Consider the following 7,895-nt stretch of genomic DNA (forward strand, 5'->3'; position numbering starts at 1 on the left):
GTCATTAGTCCTATAATGCTGATTAAATTGTAAAAACACATCTATGTAGTTGATGTGGACAGGATGAATGTGTCAGAATGATAAACCAATTCTCAGGAATCTTACTGGTGAATCTCCCATTCAGTAATCCACCTTTAAAGCGTATGCAATTATGTGTTCCAGCAAACTACTGTATCCAGGGGATCACTCTGTCTTTAAAGTTGATCTGTTGCATGAAGGGGAAAGTGTTTGTTTTATAATGGCTACACCTCTGTGTTATTCTGAACATTTGGGGATAGATCTTTGACTGTACTACTTTCAGGCACAACATGATAGGACATATCTGAGCTGAAGTTTTTGAAATTTCCCACCAGTTTGAACAAGTCAGAAGGTTGTGAGGTCAAATCCCCTTCCAGCTGCCACTGCTGGAACCTTCAGCAAAGCCCTTAACCCTCAACTTTCCATTTCCATAAAATGGAATAATAAGTCACTCTGGATAAGGGGTCTGCCAAAATTCTTTATTAAGTATTGCTTTTTATAATTATTAAAATTACTATTGATTGTTTGTATGTTTCTGGTAGTCATTCCAATTTTCTTTGATAATGTTTCATAAAAAAAGGTGTTATGAACATGTATGAACATATTATGTGTGTATGAATAATTATGAACATGATAGAAGGCATATATGCTAATAAATAGTATGTATGTATGTATATATATATATATATATATATATATATATATATATATATATATATATATATATATATAAACAAACAACTGAACAACTGAACATAAATATCTGAACATATTTTCAGATTGATTTAATATATATATATATATATATATATATATATATATATATATATATATATATATATATATATATATATATATATATATATAATGTGTGTGTGTGTGTGTGTTAAGCAAAAAAAACATCTCGATGTGATAGGCGTACTTTAAAAAGGTAACTTTAAAAAAATTAAGTATTTACAATAGCATAGATACAAATAACAGTATAATCATAGTCATTTAATTAAAATCTTTATTATGTCATTTAAAGCGATTTAAAGCTTTACAGTTAAGACATTGTTCTTAGTTGTTTTCAGTTTTGTCTTAGTCTGAGAGCCCCTGAAGTAGAATCCAGTATACAAAAGTAATAATGCTCCAGCAGGACACACCCATGCTTTCTCACGGTCCTGCAAACAGAATCAGCATGCACAAGCTTACTTGCAAATCTAAGTATACAAAACAGCATGGATATCTGTTTCTGAACACATGAAGGAAAAGAGTATTAGGAACAATTCTGGCCTAAAATGTTTTTTTTTTTACAGACATATTGAGCAATCAGAGTAGCTGAATTCCAGTGTGTGTGTGTGTGTGTGTGTGTGTGTGTGTGTGTGTGTGTGTGTGTGTGCGTGTGTGTGTGTGTGTGTTTTTATCCTTTTTTTTTAGTTGGACATGAAGTGACCTATGGAGTTGCATGTTAAGAAGTCGGAGTTACATGCATACATTTAGAGAAAACAAGCTTCTTATAATTGTGTCTTAACCCTTCTGTATCTCAGTTCAACTTAGTTCAGGCTTGTTCATAAGTTGGATTGTCTTGGAGCAGGAAAAACTTGAAAATGTGCAGGAGCAGGATTGAGAAATCCTGCGCTAACTACATTTGCTACAGTGTGTACACATAGACTCAGTGGGTGTCCTGAGGTGCTTGTCAAGACCGAGGCTGTAATGATATTCTGGGCAAAATGGAGCTTCAGTAAGAAGTGGAGTATCTGCTCCGGTCTGGCTTCGTGTGACCTCACATGGTGAATAGTGGATAATGAGCCGAAATAGCCACCCTGTCAGGCACGTTTGAAGTGCAAATTGTTGGCAGACAGCTTCCCTTTGAACCTTCGAAGTCACCTCACCAATTCTTTAATGGTTAGTACATGCACTCTTAGAAAACAACCCAAGGGCCTAATTTTGTTGTTAATATTTTATATGTTGGCTTTCATGGTAATTATCATTTTAATGATCTCTCCAGTAATGACATAGATGAAAAGCTGCATGAAAAGCACTCTTGATTGAGGCGACCCAATTATCCAATGTATTTTTGAAGTCTTCCCTGTATTAACTTTATAGGCGAAAATGCCAGCTAAGGTACTTGTAAGGGGGTGGAGCAGGTAAAGCTGGCACGTCTTATGGGATTTAAAAAATCTTCTTGTAGATCTGTTATGGTTGCTTTAAAAGGTATGCAAGCCCCGCTGCAGGACTGTCTGGGATCTGTCATGCCCATTTGCAGGCCTGCACAGTTGTCTGTCCTGCTGTGCCTAAAAGAGCACTGCTGTTTATTCTGTCTCTCAGCTTTTTTGCAGCTCTCTCTGGCACCCTATTGCAGTCACCATAGTGATCCGCTGTTTGAAGTTGCTCATTTTGTACTTCTGTCAAGACAGAGCTGCACAAACAAACACACACCTGCCTCAGAGACTCTGCACCAAATGACGCTGCAAATAAAATAGTATATCTTACACCAGCATTACTACTGAGGCAATACATATTGTTAGGAAAAAACCTTGTCCAAATGCCTCCAAAGGTCAAGTTCTTCATTTGGACATAAAATAACTGGATAAAAGGATTATATACTTATATACAATCTTTCCTTTCTGATGCTCTGGATTTCATTTCATTTTTACCTGCAATGTGTTTCAGCTAATATGTAAATTCGAACTGAGAGTTTTGACACAGGGCGAGTGAATCAAGCAGGCTCTGTACAGCAAATGGTGGATGGTGTCTGGAGTGTTTCAAGACAGGCCTTAGATCATTAATGTCCTTAGTCATGTTAAGCCCACTCTTTGGTTTTTGTGGTCTGAGTTCAGCCGCAGGTCGTGGAAACCAGGTGCCGTCAGTTCATTTATACCTTTGCTGCATTGTTAAAGCCTTATGGCACGTCGTAGAGGCACTGCTAATCAGGCCACCAAATCAAAGGCATCAGCAGACACAACAATGAGCTCCCTAAAACAAGCGCCCTGTTTTACAGCTGCTGCAGCAGATATGACTGAATGCAAATAACCTGCGAAGGAAACAATGACATCCTGGTTGAACGTTATTCAAACGGCTTTTCCATTACACTGAGCAAATTCACTTTCCCAGCATGTTAATTAATGACAGCATTTGTTCATAGAGCTACAAATAGTTTGAGTTCCATCAGACCAACATTGGAACTTTAGTATAAGTTTAGGTGCAAGGCACAGGCCTTGACTCTGTCATGCACTACATCTGTGTCCTATCCAATTCGACTGCATAGCCACATCATGGCTATGTGGCCTTTTTCCCGAAAGGCAGAAATGTCAAGAGGTCGTTCTTTAGTGTCGCTGACCTCTGGCCTGGCAGGCTCCAACTGCACTCATGAAAAGCCCAGGGCAAACTCCTAAAATAAACAGTTAAATTAAAAGTAAGAGAGAGATGCAGGGATTGTGTTCCTCAATGCCCCCTGCTTAACCTGGATTTGACCAAAGGGTAGCAGTGGCAGAGCCCTAATAACTCTTTTAGATCTCACTGGAGACTTTTAATTAGTCCTGCCTTCTTTATTGCTATCATATTTTAGAGCAATGAGTTATAGCCATAGCTAAAATGGATTTAATGAAAATAAAAAAAGAAAAAAAAACTAATTTGTTTCCTCAACTGTTTGATATTTTATTCAGGAAACTGACCTGATAAGGACATCCTAACACTAATTACACAACACATCAAATTACAGACATTATTTGGTTTTGTGTTCACTTGCAATGAATTATGCAATGTATCTGAATACCAGCGTTCAGTTCATATATGTGATCAGTTTAAAATTGAAAAAAGTATATCACAATCAATCTGACACCCAGCATGTTATATTAAGTGATTAGATGATAGATAGATAGATAGATAGATAGATAGATAGATAGATAGATAGATAGATAGATAGATAGATTGATTGATTGATTGATTGATTGATTGATTGATAGATAGACAGACATAACGTGGACTTATAATCCAAAAAAAATTAATATTTCAGAATGTATTCAATGCATTGACAGGGACTTCAATGCAGATTTGTAGGCACCGTATTTTTTTTTAAGATTTGTGATCATGCTGTTGTCTTATATGTTAAAGTCTTAAAAATACCCGCACACCATCACAAATGTCTTTCCTGTAATTTCTGATTTTTAGGAGCAGTGACAGGGTGACCTCTCAACCCACTGACTGGGGTCAAAGTTTGCTCCCTCACTGTTCACTCTCCAAGGCCATAACCCTGAGAGGAAATGACCGCATAATGCATGCAGTTATAGATCTGGACTGAGGGTAAGTGCCAACGCATTCTTTAGTCATTAACTTATTTTTATGCCTTTTTTTTAGACTAGTTATTTTAACTAAATAAGTGGACTCTTTTTAATTTGCACTGTCACGATATATAATTTATTGAGATTACTAACCTCATGGCTCTCAAGTCAGACCCATGACACATAGTCAGAGCTTTATAATTTTTAATCTATCTATCTAAAATCTATTGTTTTATTTTTTATCAAAATTATACATTACTGAGTTTGTATACATCATTATTAGCTTATCTGTTTGCTTAAAATAAATTATCCAAACTTTAGGAAACACGTCGAACTATAAATCACTTGAAACTAATGACAAAAATATGTCTTTCTTCAATAAATAGTTAAAATATAATTGTTTACACTTATTTATACAATGATTTGTCTATAATTTCATGGTGGCCTTTTTCTCAAACCTTTTCCTTCTGACTTAGGGATAAGAGGAAAAGAAAAAGTTTTTAAAGTTATATATTTGGCGTCAGAAACCTGAGCAAGCATGTCTAATCTCTGTGCTGCAGCCCAGCCTGGCTTGATACCCACCTTTGACTTTTATAAGTAGTTTAAAATGTAATATACTGAAACCTACAGTAGCAATATAACCTCATTCACACGCTTGATTTCTCTTTCAAATGTGTCTAATTGATTTTTTTCCTTGTTGCATGGTGTTCACATTTTTGGACAGATTTTGACTGTGAACATGCACTGCTTTGTATTATGTGTAGACGGCTGTGCATGCTGATAAAGTGATTGCAGTATTTCATTACATAACTCTCAGACACCGGCAGCAATGAAGATGAAGAATTATATTTTGGGACCTTCCAACACACTATAAAGAGCATATGTGTGTGTGAGTGTGTACACTAAAGTGTGTGTATGTGTGAGGAATGCTCCAGGCACTTTAAGACAGTAATCACTCAACAGTTGAGACATGGTGTGCTGAGGTGAACCTATCTACCCATTTCAAGGTTTGACCTTGTGTTTGCATACGCACGTACACGCATGTATCCCTGAGTGTTTCGGGAGCAGCGTGTGTTTAGGTTTGATAAATGTGTCTGTCTGGGAGCTCTTTAAATCACTCTGCATGTGCTTCACTGAGTTGTTGTTTTCAATCTTGCCTAAAAAGAAAATAAGAAAGTGCTCATGCAAATCCATAATCAGTGCTATATATACATTATATATGACCAAAAGTATATGCTGACCTGATCATCATACCCACATGTGGTCCTTTCTCATGTTCTATGTGAGCATACAGTTGGATAGAAAATAAAGGAGGTGGTAGCTTAGTGGTTAAGGCATTGATTCGAAGTCCTAGCCACACCAAGATGCCACTTTTGGGTCCCTGAGCAAGGCTCTTATCCGCATAGCTGCTCAGTTGATAAATGAAAATGTAATGTAAATCTGTTTGTAATTTATGCCATTTTGCAAACGCCTGATTCAGGGCGACTTACATTTATCAGAGCAGTTGAGAGTAACTGGCCTTGCTCAAGGGCCCATCAGCGATACTAGGATTTTAATTAATGACCTTCTGATTAGAGGGACAACATCTTTACCACTGAGCTACTGACCTCCCTGGAAGTGAGTGTCCCTTCACTGGATCTAAGGGGCCCTAATATGCTCCAGCATGACAATGCTCCTGTCCGCAAAGTGAGCTCTATGAAAACATGACTTGTCAAAGTTAGAATAAAAGATTTTAAATGAAGTGAAGTGAAGTGAAGTGAAGTGAAGCTGTTCTGAACAGCTCTCAAATAAACTGTACACCAGCTCTCTTCATGTGACATCAGTGCCTGATTTCACTAATGCTCTTATTGTTCAATGAGCACAAATCCCAACAAGGATACACTTATGGAAAGCCTTTCCCAAACAGTAGAAGATTGTTTGGTTTTACAATAACACCAAAGAGTTGACTTAATCTGGAATGGGATGTACAACATTTGGTCTCCTAGGATATCCACAATGTTTGCCCATATAGTCCCTTATATACAATATGAAGTTGTTTTCATAATTGATATTCAGTGCATGTTCTCATATAACCGATACTAACAGCGTTTAATGAGAGCCTCTGAGAGACTCGTGTCTTCCAGCATTTATTTTATATTCATTTCATATTGTAAATTGTTTTTCAACTTCTTTTTATTGTGTTGAACCTTTATTTAATCGTTACCTCCGGTCTTCTTCGCAATAAGTATTATAAAAAGGGAACAATTCTAGCTGTTGTGACATGGTAGACATTTTGCTGCCATTGTTAGGCTTCTCATACCCCTCACATTTTCTATTATGGATTTTACAGCCACAAAAACACAACCTGACTGAACATCTGTTTGAGTATTTGGATAGATTTTTAGACAGCACTAAACCACAAACATCACTATTTGAGTTAAGGGAATATCTTTTGGTTATGAGTGCTGTTCATTGGTCATGTATCTTTCCAGAGACTTGTAGAATATATGCCATGGCCCACTGAAGCATGGCTCTTGGTTGTTTCTTTCCCTTCTTAAATTTTTTACTCAGGTAACTTAATAAATAAAGATTTTGTTCCTCAAGTTGATTCAGTGCCGTGTTCTTCCCATTTTTTTTATCACAGGTCACACTATCATACTTTTAAAGTTTTACACTGAACTGTGTTTATGTGGCTAAAGTAAGAAAAGGGCACACTTATGTGGTATTAAGAGAGCTGCCTCATCTTAAAGTCGAGTAGAGTCACCCTGCAGTTTGGCATAAATTCGAACCTTTCTTTTGAAGAAAGCAATAAAAGTACCAGCAAACAGACGTCGTTCTGTTCCCCCTGCCTCCATTCAGCCTGGCTTTTGCTAGGCTGCTAATTAAGCAACACATCAAAGTAGGCAAAAAAAATGGCCTCAGGAGTTTAGGAAAGCATGTAGACATGCACCTTGGTTTGCTGCAGAACCACTAGAAAGTGAAAGGCTTGCTGATCATCTGTTTACAGCATTGCGTCTGGCATGCTCAAACACAGATCCGCTTTAAGAAACAGAGAGAAATTGTCATACTACTTACCATACTACGGCATACTTCTGGCTGTGCGGTGATATTTGTAAATCGATAAATTGTACTTTCATTACTTTCTATTTGAGAGACATTGAGCACACTATAACGTCTGTGGCCTCAGTAAAACAAATTACCAAAAAAAAGAAAAAAGAAAAGGTATTTGTTGTGATTTACGTTAGCCAGATGGTTATTTCTACGACAAAAAATGCAATGTGAAATCTAATTGTATATCATTACGAAAATCGCAGTGCACTTCGCCTTCAGCTCAGAGGATTTAGACTGTGGGAATTTGGTGTGTGTGTTTTTGAGATGAGGTGAAAAGTACCAAAAGAATTACTATTGAAATTAATGCTATAAATGTTCAGTTCATACTCATGTTTCAGTTAGCAACACGGTGATTTCAGAGACTCAACTGTAATATTGCTCATACTGTACTCAAGGTATAAAATAAAAATAGTTTGTAGTCACCCAGAAGAAGACTGGTGGTGGATTTCCTTCTATAAAGCTACTTTGTGCTAGCTGTGCTATATAAATAACTGATGGAATCGAAAGAATATCAGACAAAACAGC

At 36.8% G+C, this 7,895-nt stretch overlaps 1 long non-coding RNA gene across 1 annotated transcript; it reads left to right on the forward strand.

Annotated features, from left to right (window-relative positions):
* Nucleotides 1–1,688: 1,688 nt before the first annotated feature.
* LOC124392232 lies at nucleotides 1,689–6,698 on the forward strand. Its single transcript, XR_006927133.1, has 3 exons — nucleotides 1,689–1,905; nucleotides 4,171–4,302; nucleotides 5,045–6,698. It is a non-coding gene; the product is annotated as an uncharacterized LOC124392232 (long non-coding RNA).
* The last annotated feature ends 1,197 nt before the right edge of the window (nucleotides 6,699–7,895 follow it).

The sequence above is a fragment of the Silurus meridionalis genome, chromosome 10 (genome assembly GCF_014805685.1).
Source record: "Silurus meridionalis isolate SWU-2019-XX chromosome 10, ASM1480568v1, whole genome shotgun sequence".
In the NCBI taxonomy this organism is placed as follows: domain Eukaryota; kingdom Metazoa; phylum Chordata; class Actinopteri; order Siluriformes; family Siluridae; genus Silurus; species Silurus meridionalis.